Raw genomic sequence first — 24,097 nt, 5'->3', positions numbered from 1 at the left:
CATGGTCCAGGGGACTGGGCAGAGTCTTGGAGACAGTGGACAGAGTCCAGGAGAGCATGGGCATGGCCTAGAAGTGCGTGGGCGGGGCTTTGGAGTCCTGGGCGTGGACCAGGAGTCCTGGGCGGGGCCCAGGAAAGAGTGACCAGAGTCCGGAGACAGTGGGCAGAGTCCAGGACAGCTTCGGGATGGCCCAGAAGTGCATGGGCGGGGCTCTGGACTCCTGGGAGAGGCCAAGGAGAGAGTGGGCGGAGTCCAGGAGAGAGTGGGCAGAGTCTGGGAGAGCGTGGGCATGGCCCAGGAGTCTTAGGCGGGGCCTAGGAGACAGTGGGTGGAGCCTGGAAGAGAGTGGGCGGAGTCCAGGAGAGAGTGGGCAGAGTCCAGGACAGCTCTGGGGTGGCCCAGAAGTGCATGGGAGGGGCTCCAGACACCCAGGAGTCAATCCTGGGCGGGGCCCAGGAAAGTGGGCAGAGTCCAGGAGACAGTGGGCAGAGTCCAGGGGAGTATGGGCAGAGTCCAGGGGAGTGTAGGCGGAGTCCAGAGGAGCATGGGCATGGCCCAGAAGAGTGGGCAGAGTCAAGGAGAGCATGGGTGGAGTCCAGGAGAGAGTGGGCGGAGTCCAGGACAGCTTCACCATGGCCCAAAAGGGTGTGGACAGGGCTCTGGACTCCTGGGCTTGGAGGGGCCAGGAGAGAGTGGGCGTGGCCCAGAAGAGTGGGCAGAGTCCTGGAGATAGTGGGTGGAGTCCAGGAGAGTGTGGGCATGGCCCAGAAGTGCATGGGCATGACTCCGGAGTCCTGGGCGGGGCCAGGAGAGAGTGGGCTGAGACCAGGAGAGAATGGGCGGAGTATGGGGGAGCGTGGGCGGAGTCCAGGAGAGAATGGCAGAGTCCAGGAGTGTGGGCAGAGTCCAGGGGAGCATGAGCATGGCCCAGGAGAGAGTGGGCAGAGTCCAGGAGAGAGTGGGCGGAGTCCAGGAGAGAGTGGGCGGAGTATGGGGGAGCATGGGCGGAGTCCAGGAGAGAATGGGCGGAGTCCAGGAGTGTGGGCGGAGTCCAGGGGAGCATGGGCATGGCCCAGAAGAGAGTGGGCAGAGTCCAGGAGAGAGTGGGCGGAGTCCAGGAGAGAGTGGACAGAGTCCAGGAGAGTGTGGGCAGAGTCCAGGGGAGTATGGGCGGGGCCCAGGGGAGCATGGGCGTTGTCTAGAAGAGTGGGCGGAGTCCAGGGGAGCATGGGCGGTGCCCAGGGGAGCATGGGCAGAGTCCAGGAGAGAGTGGGCAGAGTCCAGGAGAGCGTGGGCGTGGCCCAGGAGTCCTGGGAGGGGCCCAGGAGACAGTAGATGGAGTCCGGGAGAGAGTGGGCAGAGTCCAGGAGAGAGTGGGCGGAGTCCTGGAGAGAGTGGACAAAGTCCAGGGGAGCATGGGCGTGGCCCAGGGGAGCGTGGACATGGTCCAGGAGAGAGTGAGCAGAGTCCAGGAGAGCATGGGCAGAGTCTAGGAGCGAGTGGGCAGAGTCCAAGAGAGCGTGGGCATGGCCCAGGAGTCCTGGGCAGGGTCCAGGAGACAGTGGGCAGAGTCGGGAGAGTGTGGGCGGAGTCCAGGACAGCTTCAGCTTGGCCTGAAAATGCGTGGGCGGGGGTCCAGACTCCTGGACGTGAGCTCATAGTGAAATAAAGACTTAAAGTCACTGTCATTAATTGCACAATGATACTTTATATTATAGTAAATAAAGCATTTTTACTGACATTTTCTTCATCTAATCCCCTCTTAAACACAAAACATAAGTGGATGGTTGGTTATGGATTAAATAAATGATATTTACTAATCTTGACCTAAATGGATGAAAACTAAATAGAGCTCTAGACTGATATGATTTCCAGGAGTTCTCCAGTATTTTAATTACTGATTGTAACATACATATTACATCAAATATTCTTAACACTTTATGGCATATACAATGTGCCACAAATCCCAGGAGAATATGAGAAACTTTGACAGTGCCATATTTTTAAAAAAACAAATGGTATGTTGGTGAGTTATGAGTCTTATTCTTGGTAGTCATAATTATACAGTTGTTTCCTTTAGTGAAATGGTCTCATGAATTATCCATGGCAATGGACAAGCAATACTCTCATATTCATACACACACACACACACACACATTTCAGTTTCACCACTGGTCATGTGTAAAGTTTGTTAAGTGAGTATATGTTGTAAGTTTACAGTTTATAGTAAATAAGTTTTTCATGATTTAAGAGATCTCATGATGGCTTCAAATTAATAAATATTTTCATGTCTTTAAAAATATTTGTAGCATAACAGTGTGTAGGGTTAATGTTCACTGTGAACTCGATGGAGTATAGAACCACTGAAGATGCATGTCTAGGCACACTTGTGAGGGACTGAATACTTTAAGGTTAACCCTTGAAAATGTTAGCTGGGATTATCTTGATTGTATTAGGTGATAAGAAAATATCCATCTTACTTTTAAACAGAAACATTTCCTGGGCAATGGGGAAAGGAAACTTTAGCAGTAGCAGACAGTCTTCTCCGCTTCCTAGTTGTGTACACAAGGTGACAATTTGCTTCAGGCTCCTGCTCCTTTGCCTTCTCTGCCATGATAATTTTGCCTTAAACTATGATCCCAGAATAAAGTCATTGTCCATTGAGTTGCTTTAGTCAGAGTATTTTTTCACAGTATCAGGAGAAGAATCTAAGACATAAAGCATATAACACTTCTGCCTCTAACTTCAAGTCTCATACTTTTCTTTCTCTCCACCTTTGATGGAGAGATGATTTATTATCCTCCCTAGTTTGCAGATGAAGAATCAGGATCCAGGGCTTAAAATGACCTGTGCCATGGAGTAAGTTTTGTTCATGAGTCTGTATATTCAAAGTGCATAAAACAAGCACCAGGGTATTATTAGATCAAGTGATGCATTTGTAAAAAGACTCTTGTATACTTTGAACTCTGCACAGGGGTTTTCTGCTTTCTATATATACTAGCATTTCCTGGTGGCCTAATGAGCAGGCTAAGCATTATCAATACAAAGATACCTATAAATATGAATGAATATTTTTCATGCATGGAAATAGCTATGAGAAAAGTTTGCTGAGGTATTAAAGCTTTTTTATATTTTATAATTATGTTTACTTTCAATTGTCTGTGCATTGAAACATAAATTTTCATAGCAAAAAATATTCTCCTCTTAATCTATGCCAATGTTAAATTCATGGGAGCTGAGAATCACTCATTCAACAGTTTCAAATTCAATGCAGAACTTTTTCTTTCTTGTCAAATTTATAATCACTCTTCTCTGATAATTCATTGTTATCATATTAATTCACGCAGTGATCATCCTTGTGATCATTGTGGCAGTCCCCATAGTCTTTTTCTCTTCAAACAAATTGGATCTTTCACCCTGTTTTTCCTTTAGATGCCCCCTATACCACCCTAACAATTTCCCTTCTCTTACTCCCCCCTCTCTCGCTGAAATAGAGCACTGAGTTAGTGATGAGCCTATGTGCATGTGTGTGGGGCCATCATCAGTGATTATGCCTTCCCCAGCAATTATAGTCCCTCAATAAGTAGAAGGGCCTAGAGATCATCTAAGCCAACTACACCAAAGTTTTGGCTAGCTTCATCTTGTGCATGTCTTGTGCAGGTTACCCAAGCCTCTGTGATTTCATGCATGTGATAGTAATGCTGTGTCCAGAAGACAGCATTTCAAAGGAGCCCTTCTCTTTCTGTCACATTCTTTCTACCTCCTCTTCTAACATACTCTCTGAGCATTGGGAAGACTGCCTATCAGTGGTCTCTTATTCTCAGCAGTTTTTTTTTTTTTTTTACCAGTGATGTGTCTCTTCATTGACTGCTGACCAATGCAAAAGAAACTTCTCTGACAAAGATTGACACAGGACTGTGGATATAAACATAAATATTTAGAAGGAAGCTTGAAGCCATGATCATTCAGAGAAATAATGATAACAGGTTCTATCATGTGGTCTATAACCCTCAGGACATGGGCTTTTGACCAATATTACAGTTCCCAAAGTGGAATTCTCTCCTGTGGATCAGGCCTCAAACACATTCAGAAAGTGGTTAGTTGCCTGAAAACATCCATGCTGGTATGGCATCAGTATGGACATCTTACATGGCAGGTCAGTATTGCAGTTTGCAGCCCTAGGAAAGACCACTGATGTTTTTTTTCTCCTCCAGCAGGGTGGAAAGTACCTTCGAGCATTATGAAAACTACCCAGCAAGGGAGAAGTTCCATGATTGGTTTGAAATTGATTTCTCTATATCTATAGCCAAAATATGTGGTGTCTTCAGCAATAAGGCCTTACCATGTAGTTATGGTGGAGCTCCAAGGACAATGGCAACGGGCTGTTGTGTTTTGGAGACCTCTGGAGCATGCTTGATCAAAAAAATTCACAGAGGACTATCCTAAGTATTGCGACTTCTATTTAATAGCCAGTCTCTTCTGTGAATGACATGGTTTAGCCATGCTGAGTAATTTTATTCAAACTCTTTCATCCTCTCTTTCTCTGTTTGAAGGCTGCATTTTTTTTTCTGAGGCAGGGTTTCTCTATGTAGCACTGGCTGTCCTGGACTGGCTTTGTAGATCAGGCTATCCTCGAACTCACAGCAATCTGACTGCCTCTGCCTCACTGAGTACTGAGGTTAAAGGCGTACACCACCAGGCCTGGCTAAGGCTATATTTTAAAATCACTTTTCAGAATAGTGGATTCCCTTAAGTTTTCCCCCCATAGATTGTTACTACCCATTATTCCTCCTCTATCATACCCCTCTGCCCCATCCCCACTTAATCTTTTAACCACTCTTCTTTCATTTGACATATCTTCTATCCTTATATTTAAAAAAAAAATGTATTGGCTTCAATATGGCTTTGTATACACCTTCTGTCTTCCCCTTCATTCTCATGATTAAGTCTTTTGGCTCCTGGCATTCTGTTTATTTCCATTTTAATATATAATCTCCTATCCTGGTCCAATCACATGCTCCCCACAAAGTCCCTTGTTTCCTGTCTTTCCCTTTACTCCAAATTAATTACATAAAAGAAAAATATATATTAGGGTGGCCATATGAGATAGAACATATGGACATTGTCTTACTGAGTTACCATCCTAAGTGTAATTTTTCAAGTGTAATGAATTTACCTGCACATTTCATGATTTCATTTTTCCTTACCATTAAGTAGTATTCTGTTGCGTATATGTACCATATTTTCTTAACCGTTCATAAATTGATAAGCATTTAGGTTGATTTTGGTCAACGATATAGTGACTAGAGCAGCAATGAACAAAGGTTTGGAAGTGTCTCTGTAGCACATGCCTAGGCTTAGTTGGTTCTTATGGTAGTTCTCTTTCTAGTTTTGTAAGAAAAATACACATTGATTTTCAAAGTGACTGCACTACTTTTCACTCCTTCAAGTGTATAGGAGTTCCCCTTTTGCTAGGGATTCTATTCTCTTAATGGTAAGGACATTTTCTTTTCTTTTTTTTTTAATCATTTTTAAAATTTTTATTAATTTATTCAGATTACAACACAATTGTTATCCCATCACTTGTATCCTCTCATTCCTCCCTCCCTCCCGCTTTCACCCTATTCCCCTCCTCTAGGTCTAAGGGGGACCTCCTCCCCCACTATATGGTCATAGGCAATTAAGTCTCATCTTGAAAGTCAGCTTATTCTTTCTTTGAGTGCCACCAGGCCTCCCCACCAAGGGGAGGTGGTCAAATATGGGGCACCAGAGTTCATGTTAGAGACAGTCCCTGCTCTCTACATAACTGTGGAGAATGCCAATAAGGACATTTTCTTTAATGGACCTTTATTGCCAATCTATCACCTCTCTGGTGAAGTAGCCCTAAAATCATTCAGAAACTTGATCAGGGAGAAGAACTCTGGCAAGAGCTTCAAGGGCATTTTTTGCCTTTCAGCCAAGAAAGATCTAGTTCATTTTCTTTGGGGTTCATTTCTTGATCTTGAACTGTCTGGCCAATGTCTACCTCTTATTCTCATCACTCTTCTTCTGAAGAAATAACCCTGATTACCATTATGGAATTGGTTTGATACGTAATCTTGCTTCTTGAGGCTGAAAGGGGGCACCAAAAGTGGAAGTTGGGTTAATCCTTCATGGAGCCTATTGAAAAGACCACCCCCGAAGCATCAGCAACATAATTTGTATAACCCTCAGATGTAAGGACACCTAGACTTGGGCCTGCAAAGATGTAGGGGAAAAGTAAAACCAACAGTTATTAGCTTAGGTCTAGGTAGGTAATCAGGAGAAGCCAGAACAGGATACTTTTGATGTCCAAATCAAAGTCCATTAGAATTTCCTCATTGAACCACAATAGCAACTATCCATCAAGAGAACAGAATCTTTGGCTGAGATAGAGACCTAGCAGTTTAATTGAGCCAGGTCAACCTAGGAATGTAGGCTTTAGCCATGCTAAAGAGATAGGTGGAATAATTAATTAGTCCATTAAAATATAAAAGGTGTAACAGCTTGGAATTTTTGTGCTTATTGTGAAGTATTAATAGTTCACTAAAGTCAGAGCTTTTAGTAAACAGACTCTCCTTGATTGTTGACAGTACTGAGCAAGATAACAAATAAAAACTTGCTTTCCTAGCTTGTTTTCAAAACACTTATAAATTTTCAAGAGCAAAGTGGACCATTTTTGTTTTTTGTTTTGTTTTCTTTTAGAAACAAGTTCCCAGGTAGCTTTTATGTATACAAGAATTAGAACCAACAGTTCTAGGAAAAGATGAAACATTGAGAGACTTGAAGCAGGGTGCTAGCCTAGTGGGGACATTTTTTCAAAGTTTTTTCTTGTACCTATGTGGAACATGGATTGGAAAAAGAGAAATCTAGGTACAGAGGGGTAGGGTGATCACTTAGCAGGTAAATAAAGGTACTTGTCTCCAAGCCTCACAGTTTGGGTTCAGTCTCTGGGACTTAAATGGTGGAAGAAGAGAATAAGTCCTCCAAGTTATCCTCTGACCTTCACACAAGCACAACAAATATGTGCAATGTATACGCATGCATGCATACACTCACAAGTGCACAAGTCTATGTATATACATAACTACAAATCCACTTTCAAAATTAGAGAATAAAATAGACTAATAGAATATTAATGAGTTACAAGTGATTGCTTTGTTACTATTTGTATAAACAAGATAAAGAGGTAAGAATAGTCAGTATCTAAACTCAGACTATAAATAAATACGTAGGTTAGGGTTTTGAAAAAAAATTACTGAATGTTTTTCTGTCCTTTTTGTGTCTCTGTGTCTGTGTCTGTCTGTCTGTCTGTCTGTCTGTCTGTCTGTCTGTTTCTCTCTCTCTCTCTCTCTCTCTTGCACACACACACACACACACACACACACACACAGAGTTATTTTATTGCTAGAGAGTGACACCATGACCAAAGCCAATTTAAAGGAAAAAATTTAATGTGTGGTCTACTTGCAGTTTCAGGGTATTCGTTCATGATTATCATGTTGAGGAGCATGGTGACAGGCAGGCTAGAGCAGTAGGTAGGAACTCAAAAGATCTGCAAGTTGCAGGCAGAGAGAGAGAGAGAGAGAGAGAGAGAGAGAGAGAGAGAGAGAGAGAGAGCAAGAAACTGGGTCTGGCATGGGCTTCTGATACCTTAAAGCCCACTCCCAGTCACATACACACACACACACACACACACACACACACACACACACGCACACGCACACGCACACGCACACGCACACGCACACATCTTGCAGACACCTCAGGAATGTTCCAACACAGTAGTCTTTGTTGTGACTACAACTTTCATATTCAGGGTAACGTAGAATTATCAACTATAGAGTCTCCAGCCTCTTCTTTGTCTTCTTAATGAGCTATATAGAAAGTACAGTTGGAATGATATTGAAGGCCATGTTCCTGAATATGACGAAGGTTCTTGATAGAAGCCCTTTCACTTCATATTCTGCCAGAATTATCCCCAATTCTCCAACTAAGGAACTTCCTCTTTCCATATGTCTTCAGTTTTTCCAGTGAAACGGAACCCTTGAACCTAAGCATGATACCTCATGACCAGCTCAGCTCTTCAGAGGCTGAAGCAGGGGTATTGCTATGTGATGTCAACCTAGACAATAGAGGAATTTCTGGACATCCTGGAAGATTGAGACTCTGTACAAGGCACTAGGAGTTACCTTGTTGCTCACCTTCTATATCTTGGAAGAGTTTTATTGGTTATTTTCACACCCGATATCAGTATAGTTTGATTTCACTTCATTTTGCCTTTGCCAGCTTTTGTGCTAAAAGATATAAGCAGCTTCACTGTGAGAGAACATATACATATACATATATATTGAAGCAGGATGACTATTTTTATTCTAAGTGAAAAATCTGAACTAAAGATATATTTTTTTCTTCATGTATGTAATTAGGAATGACCATTCGAAATAGAAGCAGAATTGCCCAAGAGCCTATTTTACAAAGTACTAATTTACTATATTTATGTCAAAGTCAAGCTCCATGGCTAATTTTAGGAAAGGTCTGGGAAATGAACCAATGTGCTTAGGGGAGGCTTGGATATTTAAAATTTAACCCTTACATTCTTGGCTTACAACATTCTGTTTGTGTGTGAATGAAATATATTGTAAATAAAAGAGGGAAAAGGATATTGCTCCTCACTTTCCTGGACCAATTTAACACATTTTTGGATGGCCACCATTAGAAAGGGTACAAAATTGTTCCTTGCAGAAGGACCTGTTTCTTTCTCTCATTTTTTTCACAGTGCCTAACACGGTACAGGATAAACAGTGGGAAATTTCATACCTGTTGAATTGAAAAGTTTAAAGACATTGTGTCCTCTAGCTCCTCCTTTAGCATATCCCTGCCGACCCTATATTTAGAGAACAGATTCCTGTCTGAGTCTGGAGACAAGGTTATAACTGTAGAACAGATGCTCATTATAGTTCATATGCATGCTGAAGAAAAATTTAGAAAAGTGATGAGGTAATTTGTATAATCTCCAGAAATCCTCTTGAAAGGCACACAAGGAGGCTTGGTCAACTCATCATCCTAGCTTATCTATTCTAATTCTGTGAACAAGTGTGTATTACTCTTCTTTTTATGTAGTGAGAACTTTGGTTTCTTAAAGACCTCAGTTATATTATATGAATATGTTTCTGTTTTAATCCCAGGTATGGGGTATGGGGTTGCCTCAGATTATCCACAGCCATAAACTAGGATTGTCCTGTTCTCTAGGATGGGTGTGATTTTAGCCAGCTATGGATAGTTTAATCCTGGGGACTCTGTAGATGGGAGATCCACAAAAGGGCTTACAGCTGGGTACTGCCCTGTTGTTACTGATTCCTGCTGCTGCAATTGCTGTGGCTTTTCCTGGGTTGCTGGGTTGCTGGATTGCTGGGTTGTTGTTTTTGCTGGATTGCTAGATATTCTGACAACAAAGACCGGACTTGCCTTAGGCCCAGTGCCCCTCATCAGCAGGAAGTAATCTAAAGAGATCTATGTGCCCTTTTCCCTCTAACCTTCTTTATCACTTACCTAGTGTTGGGTTAGAAGGATTTGAGTTGGAGAAGCATGGTAGAGATAAGAACCCAATAAAGTAGAAATACACATACATTTTAATGTATTTTTCCCTTTCTGTCTTATAGGACAAGGCGAACACTAAATTTTGAACTAAGGGTCTTGCATAGGCTAAGAGGGGGCTCTACCACTCAACTATATGACATCCTCTTTCTCTGTTTTGACTTGTGGAGAAAGCAGGTGTTATGTGCTAAAGTGTGTGCTGCTGTGCACACCCCTGCACAGAGAGGAATATCAGAAATCCTATTCTATAATTTTCTACATTATTGATGTGCATGTGTGCTGTGGTTGCATATATCACCGTGTGTGGACAGATCATAGAACAACTTGCAATAGTTGGTTCTCTCCTTTTACCATGTGGGTTCTGTCATTCAAAATCAGGTCACAGCATTTGTGAAAACTTGGTGATTGAGCTATGTCTCTGGCCCTGTACTTTTCTTTATAGACTCAGTGTGGGTCAACTAATGTACATAGTATTTGTACCTACCATGACCTCTGATCTTACCATTACTATCATTTATAGAAGTCCTATTATCAATGGTTCAAAAGTTTTCAACACTTCTTTCTACCTTAGCACTGAGTATTCTACCTTGTAAAAAGCACAATTATTCTTCTCTACCTTTCCCATTTTGAATTATAGATAAATGCTTTTTCAATGTTTGTATCTCTTGTACCGGGTACAAAATCTATCATAGCCTTGAATAACTAGTACACATGTTTTGAACTAAATAATATATAATTCTCTAATAAAAACATACCTTTCAAGTCTATTTTCAAAGGCTTTGTTAGTATGACCTTTTAAAAATCATTTTATTCATTTATTAATGAGTAACCTATCATATTTGTGACCCTAAGAATACAATAGTTACAGAAAACAAAAGTGATTCTTAATCTTAGAGGCCTGATTAAACAGACAATAGTTACACAAATAACTATAAAATGACAACTATGATACCATATATTTTGGGGCATAAGACGCACTTTTCCCACCAAAAGTGAGAGAGGGGATTAGAGTGTGTCATGTGGTCTGATTGATGTTTTCACTGTTTTTCTTCTCTAAAAACTGGGTATGTCTTAAGGACAGGTGTGTCTTATAATCCAAAAAATACGGTAAATGTCTTGAAAGACCTGACTTATTATGATAAGAGCTAATATAAGGGCTACTTGAGAACCTGATCTGAATTGTGGAGGAGAATAATACCTAAATTGAGATCTTTTTCCAGTTACATAGAAATAGAACCTAGGCCTTCATGAATACTAGTTGAGGTCAGTACTGCTAAACTACAAGCAGAGAACCGTTTAGCATAGATCATAGTGATAAACCAGTATTTCCTAGGTAGAAAGCAAAACAAAATTAATTCCAAGAAGTTAGAAGTCCCTATGAAGTTGAGCCAAGGAGAGAAAAAGAGACAGCTGGAACTAGAGAAGTATGCAAGTAGTAAATCATGCATTGTCAGGGAAGCCATACTAAAGTATTTTTGTCTTTTTGATAAAAAGCAACAAGAAATGTATTCTCTCACATGCTTCACTGTTCTGTTATTCTCCTACACTATAAATCTTAGTCTTTGTTTTCCTAGTCATGTGGTTCTCAACTAGTTTTTATGACCACAACTCCTTTCTACATGTTCAAATCTCATTTAAGTTTCAGTTGTAGACTGTCTTATGCCCTCCAAGAATACTATTTGATTACTTAAGTCTTGATAGAATAGCCTTTCAAGGAGTATAGAATAGATTTTTGCTAGTCATATGCTCATTACTAAGGCTCCTATATTATCCTACTTTATATTTTATAATGATTTCATATAGAAAATTTTTACTTAAGATACTTGGTAATACTTACTTTCTGAATTCATTTTAAATATTCAAGCCCAGTACATTATTCATGCTGAATCTACAAGATACACAGGACCCCAAAGCAAAGTAAAACCCATTCTTGGAATGGCAATGCAAATGCTTTTACTGGTGACCTAGGACTAATCATTTTATACATATAAGGTACATATGGAGTCTTACTACTACAGTGTGTAACATATCAGTCTCATTTAAAAAGTGTAAGACACAAATATAACAATGGACTTTGTTGGCTACATCCTGATAATTATTTTACTGTGTTGACTTGTCTACCACTACACTTATTAATAAAAACTTTACTAATTTAAAAAATGCTTTGACTGCACATTATAAAATAGTCATTGTAAAGAAGTGTATGGGAGACTTAAAATGAATAAAGCATAATCTTGACCATTATCTTCACTTTATTATTATAAAGTGAAAGGACATCTGAGATTGAATAATTCAAAATAAATATATATCTCAGGCTGATAGTTCTGGAGACTGAAAAGTTCAGAATCAGGGCATGACATGGTTTGGAGATTCTGATTCCAACACAAAGTCTAGAATGACAAATTCTCTAGAAGGGAAGAATTTTTACCCTTAACATGGAAAGAAGACAAAAGGTTATATATAGAGATATATAAGGAGGTTACAATCATTACTTTATAGTAAAATTAATCCTACCTTATAAATCAAGGGCCATTGGTACCCCATTATAACGTCTTCAAAGTGTCACTTTTGAATAAATAAGATGGCAAAATTTAATATAAAGCTAGAATAAGTCAAACAAAACCATAGCAGCAACCACAAATATATGTGTGTATGTGCCTCTTAAAATAAACACATTTTACCTGCCAAAAATATGATGCAGTTTATGTTGTCAGTCAATCAGTCCTTAAGCATTCTGCAAATAGTTCTTTTCATTTTCATGAGAAAATATAGCATCACCATATATTTAGAATTACAAAGTTGGGATATTGTAGGATGTGTTCATCATTAAAGTAATATGGCAAAAAGAATTTCCTCTGCATTATTGTAGTTCTTGATATTGAACCCCTAGGCACTGGATAGGTAATATTAAAAGGAAAATATTATGGGGAAAGTAGCTCATCCACTTTTTTTTAATATAGCCAAGCAAATTTACTGCCAATTTTGAGGCAATCTAAAGCCAGTGTTCCCTGGGGTTTATGGTACCCTTTGTGGTGCCACTTGAAAATTATGATGAAATCTAAAGATAGACATCATTGACTAGCTACCGATAATTGATGTTTTAAAAAAGGAAGACTTGGCAAAACATGTAGAATTCTGATTGTTCATTATACTTCCAGAAATTGACCTAAAGCCTTCCCTATTGGAGGAGATAAAGCAATATAATTATTATGCTCATTAGTATGCATTAGTGAGGATTCCTGAAGTTAACTAGGACTAAAATGACTGAAAGCAGTTCTGTTACCTTAAACTAGTATTTGTAGAAAACTCTTCCTCCAATGGGATCATTCCTGTTTTTAATTCTATGGGATATGTCACATCGATGATCATTCCCTACATTTTTGCCTTAGTTACTTTTCTCTTGCTATTACAAAACACTATAACAAAAGAAACTTATAGAAAAGCATTTAATTCAGATCTTACAGTTTTAAAGGGTTAGACTCCATGAGCACCATGGCAAGGAGCATTGCATCAGGCAGGCAGGCAGGCAGGCATGCAGGCATGGTGCTGGAGCAGAAGCTGAGAACTTACATCTTAGTCTACAACCGTGAGGCAAAGGGAGAGAACACCGAAAATCTCATGAGGTTTTGAAACATCAAACCCTACTCTAGGGAAACATCTCCTCCAATACTTCAAACACACTTCACTCCTCCTAATAGTTCACAAACACTTCTACCACCTGGGGACTATGTGTTCAAATAGATGATCTGATGAAAGGCTTTCTCACTCAAACCACCACATTAAACTCCCTGGCCCCATAAGCTGGTGGCCATATAATAATGTAAAATTAATTCAGACCAACTTCAAAAGTCCCTGCTGTCTTTCAGTCTCAACAGTTTAAAAGTCCAAAGTCTTTTCTGACACTCAAGTCAAACACTTAACTGTAACTCTCTGAAAAAAAAAATAGAAAAAGTCAATTACATTCTTCAAAAATTCAATGGCATAGAATATACATTATCATACCAAAAGGGAAAAATGACATAGAGAAGAAATACTGGACCAAATTAAAACCAAAGAGAAAACAAGGCACACTTCAAATCATGTAGCTCCATTTCAGCTATCACTGCTTTCCATTTCAGAACAGGCCTTTCCTAAGGCTTCTCATCTCTCCCAACACAACCTTTGGCTCGAACATTACATTTCTGAGAGTTAATTTTTTTCTCAATGTGTATATTTTGTTTTTCTTTTTGCCCCACTGGTTCTTTTTCTGTGTAGACCTATTTAAGAATGATTGATAGCAATCATGCTACAGAGTCAATTATTAGGCTGTCTTGTAACATCTACCAAGAAATTAAAAAAAATTTTTTTTCAATTCACCCTCAGGAAGATTCTTAAGACATGAGCAAAAGCAGTCCCATTCTTTGCTAAAGAATCACAAGAGTGGCCCCTACCCCAGTTGATTATATTGTTCTGCTCTGAAATGACTTGATCAGGGCCTCTATACTCCATGTTACTCTCAGGACCACTGTCTTCCAAGCTCTCACTCAAACAGTCCATTAAATCCATCGTACAGCATTTAACAGTTTTCCTATCCAATGCCACAAAGTCTTCCGCGTTCCTCAAGCAAACAAACAAAACCAATAAACCAACCAAACAAACAAACAAACAAAAAACCACCAAGCATTGCCAGGTCTTCCCAATGACATGCTTCCTCCAGTAAGTCTATACCTCCTAATCATTCCCAAAACCAATCGGGACCTCTATTCAAATATATAAGGTAATTAGCCTATTCTTGTTCAACCTTAGCAACTCTCACATAGAATTCAACTAAAATTACAAAATGAAGGTAAATAAAATAATTTATCATTATTGAAAAAGCATTTTATTAATTTATTCTCTCATATATTAAATCATCCCAACAACAAAATTGTTTCCTCTCCCTCTGCCCCCTCCTTCCTCCGCCTCCACTCCTCTTCCATTTCCCTTTCAGTCTCAGTGAGCCCCTATGAATCCAGATTTGTTGATTCTGTGTACTTTCTTGTAGTGTCGTTGACCTGTGCTGCTTCCTACAATCCTTCCTCCCCCTCTTCAGCATTATTTCCCAAACTCTGCCTATAGTTTGGCTATGAACCTCTGCATTTCATAGTTGCTGGGTGAAGCCTCTCTAATGACAATTGGGCCAGGCACTGCATCTGTGACTCTAACTTCTCCATTGCTGGCATGATCACAAATTTGTACAACTATTTGGAGATCAATTTGGCAGTTTCTCAGAGATTTAGTCATAGTTTTACCTCACGATTCAGCTATACCACTCCAGGGGATATACCCAAAAGATGCTCCATAAGGATACTTGCCCAACTTTGTTCCTAGCAGCTCTATTTGTAATAGCCAAAACCTGGAAACAATGGAGATATCCTTCAACCAAAGAGTAGGTAAAGAAAATGTGGTACATTTATGCAATGGAGTATTACTCAGCTGTTAAACCCAATGAAATCAGGAAAATTGCAGACAAACAGATGGAACTAGAAAAAAATCACCCTGAGTGCGGTAACACAGACCTAGAAGGACAAACATGGCATGTGCTCACTTGTAAGTAAAGGATAATCATGCTACAACCCACAGACCCAGAAAGGTTAAGTAACAAGGACGGCTCAAGGTGGGGATATATGGATCTCCCTGAGAAAGGAAATTGAATTGATATTATGGGTGGACTGGGTGCAGGTGAGAACAAGAACAGGAAGAATCATGTTAAATTTATTAATGTTTAGCTATTTGATATGAAGCAATATTCAGTCAAAATATATTGTCATGAAAACAGAAAAACCTGAAGGGGTTAACAGCTTGCTATTTTAAACTTGTTGCGAAGTACAAATAATTATAAATGAGAGCTTTTATAAATAGGATCACAACTTTGATTGTTGTCAGCACTCAACAAGATAATCGTAACAAAAAACTTGCTTTTCTAATTTGTTTTCAAAACAGTGAAGGGAGCACTTAAATATGTATTAATAAAGGTATTCCCTGAATGAACCTATTTTATGTCTCTCTTTTTCATATATTTTATACCTTCATCATAAAAAATGTATTATTAGAATGTAAAAATAGGAGGAAACAAAGCAACTATGCCTGCCTACCTTGTCTTTTGTTGTTATTCTTGAGGACAGATGCTAACCTGAGTGAGACTTTCCTTAAAATTTTGTGCACATTGTAGTAGAGAGCATATGTCTTGAACTCTATGGGCCCACGCTATGCTGCATTCAAAATACTGTAGTTAGCATATTAGAAAATGTAACAGTATGTTTATGTTCCCTGTGAAGGAAAGAGTCAGTAAATTATTTTTGCTTAGCTGTTAAAAGACCAGATCAAGATGCAAATACATTCCAATAGCTCTAAATCCCACTGTAATTCTTCACAATGTAAGGCATTTATGAATTCATAACAGAGGATCAAGCTGGTCGCATTTCTAGCTTATGTTATTTCCCTTTCTCTTATTACCTGTTCTGCTCAAAGCTTTCACGTCTTGAAATAGCCCGCAAATGTTAAAGGCGAGACTTCATCAATTAAACTGCACTACAGTATCATAGGAAAAATACAACTGCTGCTCTGTGGGAGGATTGCATGAGTGTCTTCGTACTTCGCGGCAAGCTTCACCTCCTCATGGAACACCTAGAGAGTTCTTAAGCTCTTCCTTTTGACTATTTCAAAGTACATGTTAAACTAGGTGAAGAGAATGTCATCTTTTTATTCTTTGAGGATTCCACACATGCATACAATTGTGTTTTGATCAAATCTGCCTTGTATTCCCTCCACTCCATTGCTTTCCTTATTTCCTCCCACTTCTCCTTTCTAACTTCATGGCTTCTTTTATTAACCTACTGAGTTCATTATTTGCTAACATTGTATGGATGGGTATATGAGAATCCAGTAGAGCATGGACAACCTACTAGCGGCCTTATCCTTGAAGAAAATTCCTTCAGTAGCTATTCATTTTAAATAGCATCTTAGCTTGGGAACCCGTCCCTCATTCATGCTGGCATTTTGGTTGACTTGACCTTGTGCAGGTCTTGGGCATGCAGCCACAGCTACTATCAGTTCACATGTGCAATGGCCCTGCATATTAAGAAAGTCCTATTTTGTAGAGGCCTTCCAAAACCTCAGGCTTTTACAATCTTTACGCTTACTTCCTCCTCTATGATCCGTAAGTCCTGGGGTACAAATGTACACACAATGCAGCTAATTGTCATGGTTCTTGGTTACCCACTAGAACTTGGAAGTTGAGGATAGCACATACTTGAGCCATAGGACATGCAGAAAATCAGCTGGCTTCCTCTTCAGTGGCTCACTTTCACTCTCCTAGATGGTGCTGTGCAGGCTGCTGGAGGCAAACAAAACAAAAAACAAAAAACAACAACAACAACAGCAACAACAACAAAACCCCAGCATATATCCCTTTTTTTAAATGCTGAGGTTTTTGTCAAATCGCTGAAGGTTACTATAATACTTTGCTTTCCAAATGCCATCTAAGACCAACATCTACCGTTGTACAGTTTATTAAAGAGATTCAACAATGTCATTTTCCTGGTGTTTCTCAGAAAAGAAAATGGCAATTTGAAATATTATTTTTAAGCAGGAAAAAAATCTATTCAGCCATTATATAAAATGAGGAAAATATTCTTGTTGCGTTAACATCCCCAATCTATTCTCAGGGAAGATGTTTTATGAGATTTACTGCTGCAATTTGTTTGCAGATGCTTATGATTTATAAAAAATTTTATGGAAAATGACAGAATCTGTATAAGCAACCAAAACAAAAACAAATGCTTTAGGTAACACATGGTATGTATGTCACATTCATCATGCTTTGTCATTTTGGTTTACTGCTAATATTATGGTAAGTGTTTGTAGCTCATGCTTTCTGACATTTAAATATATGTGGAGTGGTTTGAGGTCAAACTCCCAGGTTTTGGTTGTTCCTTCTTTATGCTTGCCTCAATATCCTATTCTTGACCAATTCCTCCAACGGACATTATTCAGATTAGACTGCTGCCAAGTTTTTTCTTATCTTTTCCCCCTTCCTTCTCCTTTTTCCATTCTTTCCATTTCTTCTTTTTCTTTTGCTTATGTATTTGTTCATATTTTGGCATATCATTTGTGTTATGCCTTTCTCTTTGAAATAAAAAAGAATAGGGAATATATCTAAGCAACCCAAAGTTGCTTAAATTCCTGTGATTATTTTTAAATGATTCATTTGTTTTTATTTTATGTACACTGGTGTTTTGGATGAGTGTATGTTTGTATAAGGATATCAGGTCCCTTGGTACTGGCTGAGAGATAGTTCTGAGTTGCCAAGTGGGTGCTAGGAATTGAACCCAGGTCCTCTGGAAGAATAGCCAAGTACTCTTAACCTCTGAACCATCTTCCAGCACACTTTAATTAATTTAATTGGTTTATTATACTCATTCATATTTATGAGGTAGCAAATGACAATTAAATACATGTATACAATATGTAATGAAAAAGTCAACATAATTAGTATTTTAAGCTTAAATATTTATTATTTATAGGCATTCTTAGTGTTTTGTCTTGCCGGTTGTTTCAAGACACATCATAAATAGTTGTAGACTGTTGTGATCTTGCTGTTCTGTAGAATACCAAAAGTAATTCCTCATAATTAGCAGAAATTTGGTATTAATTATCTAACCTCTATCCCTTTCCTCCTTTTTACTCTCTAGTTTCCTTCTTTGTTACAGAAACAGTTAACTGACTTGTCTTTGATGAGACAACGAATGTATTGTTGCCTACTCTGATGCTTGTAAGCTTGCAATGTCTTGAGACACCAGCCTGCTTTTTTTGTTGTTTAGTTTTTGCAGCATGTTATATAAGGAAAGTGTTCTATCTACAATCAACTTCTTATGGTTAAATGTAGAAGCGTATGCTTCTCCATCCCCATTAACCCATAATTATTGTGTTAGTTACAAAATTGATAACCATTAAATGGTATATCTATTGTTGATTGTTATATCCACTCACTCAACTAGTCATACACTATGCTTAAATGATAAATAGAGTGGCTAATTTTTGATCCAGCTTCATAATTCCTCCAACCAGGAAGACATGAGCCACAAAGTGATGAGGTTCTGGGAAGAAAAAAACAAAAAACAAAAAACGAGCAGATTGTCATCCTTGTCTTTCAGAGCATAAGATATTTCGAGATGAGTTTGCCTAATGTATGTTAACTATTGTGGTCTTCCGTTCCCCCTGGGGGTCATTGGCCACCAGCCCATGAGGACAAATGGAACAGAAGCAATGAATAGAGTTTGGACATCCCTGCGTATGACAATGACAGACAATGACTTCCTAGATCAGTTTCAGAGAGGCAGCTCATTTTACTGTTTCAGGGGTAAGGTATATAAAGATTATTAGAGTTGGAGGGAGGACTGATTGGTTATAACACAGTACCTAATTATCATAGGGCCAGGAGGAAGGAGCAGGACTCATGTGTTGAGTCATGCAGTTCTGTGCAGGTCAGGCAAGGTCAGACATCTGTGCTTAGAGCCATCTCCAGATGAGGTCAGGCAGAAAAGGGGAATCCCCGCTGAGAAAGGGAGTCCTCCATTTTGCTCCTATCTCAGAGAGCTATCCGGACATCGTGAACTGTGACCTTAATAGCCATCCAGGCAGGCCAAGATTCCTCTATAATCCATGCCAGAACTTAATGGTCTTATGCTTATGTTAAGCTATTCAAAACTGCTATATTAGAATACTGTCAGGACATGTCCACAACTCTGTAAAGCCCCTAGATTATAATTCTGTGGATATATTTAATTTGACTTTTGTGTTTTTGAAGACTGCGTTGGTTCATAAAAGTAAGAAAAATACAATATCCACAATTTTTCAGACGTCTTCATAAAATTTCTACTGTACATGAAAGCATTCAAAAGATCCTTCTTTTATCATGAGATTACATTTGATTTTATTTTTGTCTCATGGCCTAACAGTGATATAGGCTGCTATACAAAAGGAAGTGAGCAATTACAATCTTGTATTAAAAAACATACAATTTCATGAGAATATAGAGTGTCAGAAAATAAAACGCGGTCTAATTATTATAAAACACCATGTATATAGTGTTTCATTAACTGGAAATGTGGAAAGAAAATTAGGAAATATATAGCTCAGCTTTTTCTTTTTCTTTTTTTCTTCTTACATCATATATTACATGCTGTCCACAGTTTTCTCCTCTCTCCCTTCCCCCAGCCTCCCACCCCCTGCCTTCTCTCTCCTCCACATCTACCCTCCTCTGCCTCTCCTCAGAAAAGAGCAGGCTTCCCAGAGGCAACAACTGAACACAGGAGAACAAGCTACAATTAGACCAAGCACATACCGTTACATCAAGGCTGGGAAATCTAGCAGGAAGAAAAGAGTCCCATAAGTAGGCAAAAGAGTCAGGATCAGCCCCCACTACCACTGTTATGATTTCCACAAGAATATCATAGCCTTTTTCTTTTAGGTACCATAATCCTGAAAACTATTTTGTTTTAAATTTTAGCATTCTGTACAGACAGATGTAAAGAGGATGAAACATAAATGTGAAAAGTTTAAGATTCAATCTGTAATATAAAGCCTTTATATTACTCCAATGTCAATTAAACAACAACAAAAACAAAACCATCAACCACTATGAAAATGGGTCAAATAAGATCATAAGAGAACTAAAAACCACTTCATAATACAATATATCCAGCTTTGAGGAAAACACTTCTTGGCATCTTCACCTCCTTCTCTTCTGTGTACTTATGAACAGCACATTGTTTCCTCGGATGAACAGCCTCGTTCATATTCCTCAGCTGTCCATGTACATCTTCTTCCATCTGCTCCAGTGCTACATTCATGTAGCCATCCGTGCAGGCCAGGCTCCCTGTATAATTCATGCCAGAATTTAATGTCACCACAACTGGTCTGATTCAAGAAATCATTAGGGGATTGCTTCTGCAGACTCATTTTTAACAATTGTGGGAGTCAAGAAACCTGAGTTCTAATCTTCTCTTTTACTTATTTAGCTGTGCAGTGTGGGTACCTTCACCATTTCACCTGTCATGGCCCCTTGTTCATCTTGTAGCTTGATCTGAAGCACTCATGAGCTGGGCCTCATAGCTTGTTTTAGAACATTTATTTTGAACTTCCTAAATGAGTACTGTATTTACATCATTTACACCTCATCTTCTCACTTCTCCAACTGATCCTGTGACTCTCTCTCTCTCTCTCTCTCTCTCTCTCTCTCTCTCTCTCTCTCTCTCTCTCTCTCTCAATTTCATAACCTTTTCTTTTTTATTGTATGAAACCTACTGAGTCCATTTGGTATTGATTGGTATATGTGTTTAGAGTTTGGTGTTCGATAACCGAGTTGGGGTACATCTTTGGAGAAGAATGAGTCCCCATTTTTAGTAGCCATGAATTGCTATAGATCTTCTAGAGGTGAGATCTTGCAGGATTTCCTCCATCTACACTGACATATCAACTTGTGTTTTCATTGTACAAGTGGATGCAGCTTCCTTTTATATGTAGAAGACACTATCTCACAGCAAACATTGCTGTCATCTGCCTTTTGCAGCCTCTCCAACCAGTCTTATTCAATGTTCCCTCAGTCTTAGGTGTAGGGGTTTCATCATAGAAGTTTTAATTGGGGGTATATATTCCATGGTCAGTTGGTATCTGCATTTTGACCAGTTGTTGCTTTCTAATAATGGTCCCTGTCATCTGCAAAAGGAGCCTGACTGATGAGGGATGAAACCCAACACTTCTCTGTGGATATAAGGTTAGATATTTTGGAATTACACTGGATAAAGAAAGTGGCAATAGTGTTCTTTTCCTAGGGTACATGTTCTCACCAGCCATAGGTAATTGGCTAAGTTTATAGTATTGAACATGAATTGCTACTGAGTTGTCCTTAAGTCCAGTTACATAGCCATTGCTTATCCCCATGGTTTAAGTACCACTGCTGCATTCTTGGGACTATATTAGCATGTTGGTCATCAATATGGTTCATAGGCTTTAGAGTTGGCTAGGAATAGTAGTTGGTTTTCTCCCTTAGCAGTTTGCATAGCAACTTTGGGTAGTTTGAGAGCTAGCCCTTAGGGTACAGGCTTCGAGGTCAGCTCAAATTCAATTATTCCAAGTCCTAATTCAGAAATGTATTTTATTTTCAGCATTTGGGTATTACCTAAAAATTCTAGGAGACAATTAATGGTAATTGCAGTATTCTCTATTGTTTGGTGAGTTTCTTGAACAGTCTCTTGACAAACAATTCACTGGGAGGATTCTTGACAAGCAACTCAATGGGAGTTTTCCTTTGAAGATACTAGGGGTTTTTGTAAGGTAGTCTATAGCACTTGGAGGGACAATTGTTACTCTAAGTGGTGTAACTTCATTTAAACTATTTGTGTATGTTTATACACAGAGGAGAGGTGAGTGTGTGTGTGTGTGTGTGTGTGTGTGTGTGTGTGTGTGTGTGTTTTAATAAACATAATGCTTCCGTATGACTTTTCTTTTTTTTATGGTGAAAAAAGTGTGTATTTAGAATTAGCCAGCTGGACTCAGTTTAGATGATCCCAATCTTGTTGGCAACATCCAGAGCATCATAATCAGGAGCCAGTCGAACATATGCCTTCTTCTCTCCATCAGGCCTTATCAGGGTGTTGACTTTGGCCACATCAATGTAGAGTTTCTTCACGGCCTGTTTGATCTGGTGCTTGTTAGCCTTGACGTCCACAATGAACACGAGTGTGTTGTTGTCCTCTATCTTCTTCATGACTGACTCGGTGGTCTGGGGGGAATTTGATGATGGCATAGGGGTCGAGCTTGTTCCTCCTGGGTGCGCTCTTTCGAGGGTATTTGGGCTGCCTCCGGAGCTGCAGAGTCTTGGGCCGCCGGAAGGTGGGTGACCTGCGGATCTTCTTCTTCCTGTGGCTGTGGACGCCTTTCAGCACTGCCTTCTTAGCTTTCAAAGCCTTTGCTTTGGCTTCGGCTTTGGGAGGGGCAGGAGCTTCCTTCTTCGCTTTTGGCGCCATCTTGGTGAAAAAAGCTTCCCTGTGACTTTTCAATTCTCTTTAGTGTTCTTTATTCCTCCTCCTTCTCCCTCTGTATTATTCTTTTTCCCAAATTCCCTTCTCCCTAATTAAAGACTTCTCCATTTTCCCCATTTCCCTCCTCATAGCACCTGTGTCATACTAATCTTTCTCTAGAACTCCCTCAAACCCCACCATGGTTCCTTTTTAGTTTTCTTGTCTCTACTGTTATTCTAGGATATGTATTCATATCTAAAGACTCAGAGCTAGGATGCACAAATAAGAGAGAAATGTGCCATTTGTTTTTCTGAGTCTCCGTTTTCTCAGTATAGTATTTTCCGGTTCCATCTTTTCATATCAAAATTTCAAAGTTCTATTTTTTCAGATTATAATTATGTTGTTTTCCCTTTCTCCTTTAGCCCTGCAATCCCTTTCACAGGCTTCCTTACAGTCTTTCAAATTCATGGCCTCTTTTTTTCCACTGATGGTTCTTATATAAACATATGTATTGAATACGTATCCCTAAATATAACATACAGTCTGCATAATGTTACTAATATATGTGTTTTCAGGGCTCAATTCATACTCAGGGTAACGTAGAATTATCAACTATAGAGTCTCCAGCCTCTTCTTTGTCTTCTTAATGAGCTATATAGAAAGTACAGTTGGAATGATATTGAAGGCCATGTTCCTGAATATGATGAAGGTTCTTGATAGAAGCCCTTTCACTTCATATTCTGCCAGATTTATCCCCAATTCTCCAACCTCAGGAAATTCCTCTTTCCATATGTCTTCAATTTTTTCAATGAAAATAAACCCTTGAACCTAAGCATGAATACCTCATGACCAGCTCAGCTTCTCTTTCCTATCTGTTCTTGTGAGAGCTCACCATATCCTATCTCTGAAACATGGTGTCAAATCTTTCTTTGATTCTTCATTTGTCTTTCCCTCAATTAGATATCATTGTTTGGAATAAAAAGTTTATGTTAAAAGCATGTCTAGAATCTATGGGCTTTATCTCAGTCCTTGGTTACCCTTCAGAGCTTGATGGTAAGGCACTTTTGCTAGAGACACCATGTACTTGAGTCACAGAGCATTGAAAAACCAAGCTGGTACTGATGTAGGCATTTGTTACATCCCTATTAGCTAGATTACAAGGTGATGGAAGGTGCTATGCATGATACAAAGCCCCAGGGCCTCTGGATTTTAAACTTTCCATATAGAAATCAGTTTCTATTTTAATGGATTTTCCTTTGCATGTGATCTGTTGCTTCCTTCTGAAGTTCTCAGTATCCTCTATTGTTTCTTAATAGTTAATACTTTAACTTAATACATTATGAAGAATTTATTTTCTAGCCATGTCTATTTAGTATTCTGTGTACTTCTTTATTTTATATGTATGCCTTTTTTAATTGGGGGGAGTTTTATTCTATCTTTCT

The 24,097-nt window shown here is 39.2% G+C and overlaps 1 protein-coding gene and 1 pseudogene across 2 annotated transcripts in view; one reads left to right on the top strand and one right to left on the bottom strand.

The window, feature by feature from the left end:
* IL1RAPL2 (interleukin 1 receptor accessory protein like 2) overlaps positions 1–24,097 on the top strand; it is a 1,137,954-nt gene that overhangs the window by 762,635 nt on the left and 351,222 nt on the right. The window lies entirely within an intron of this gene.
* Positions 22,135–22,666, bottom strand: LOC311602155 (large ribosomal subunit protein uL23-like; annotated as a pseudogene). The gene has a single exon. The product of its transcript is annotated as a large ribosomal subunit protein uL23-like (transcript).

Source organism: Acomys minous, assembly GCF_964271855.1.
Source record: "Acomys minous genome assembly, chromosome: 7".
Classification (NCBI taxonomy): domain Eukaryota; kingdom Metazoa; phylum Chordata; class Mammalia; order Rodentia; family Muridae; genus Acomys; species Acomys minous.
The sequence above is the reverse complement of the archived record's forward strand: the minus strand, read 5'-3'. Positions and strand labels throughout refer to the sequence as shown.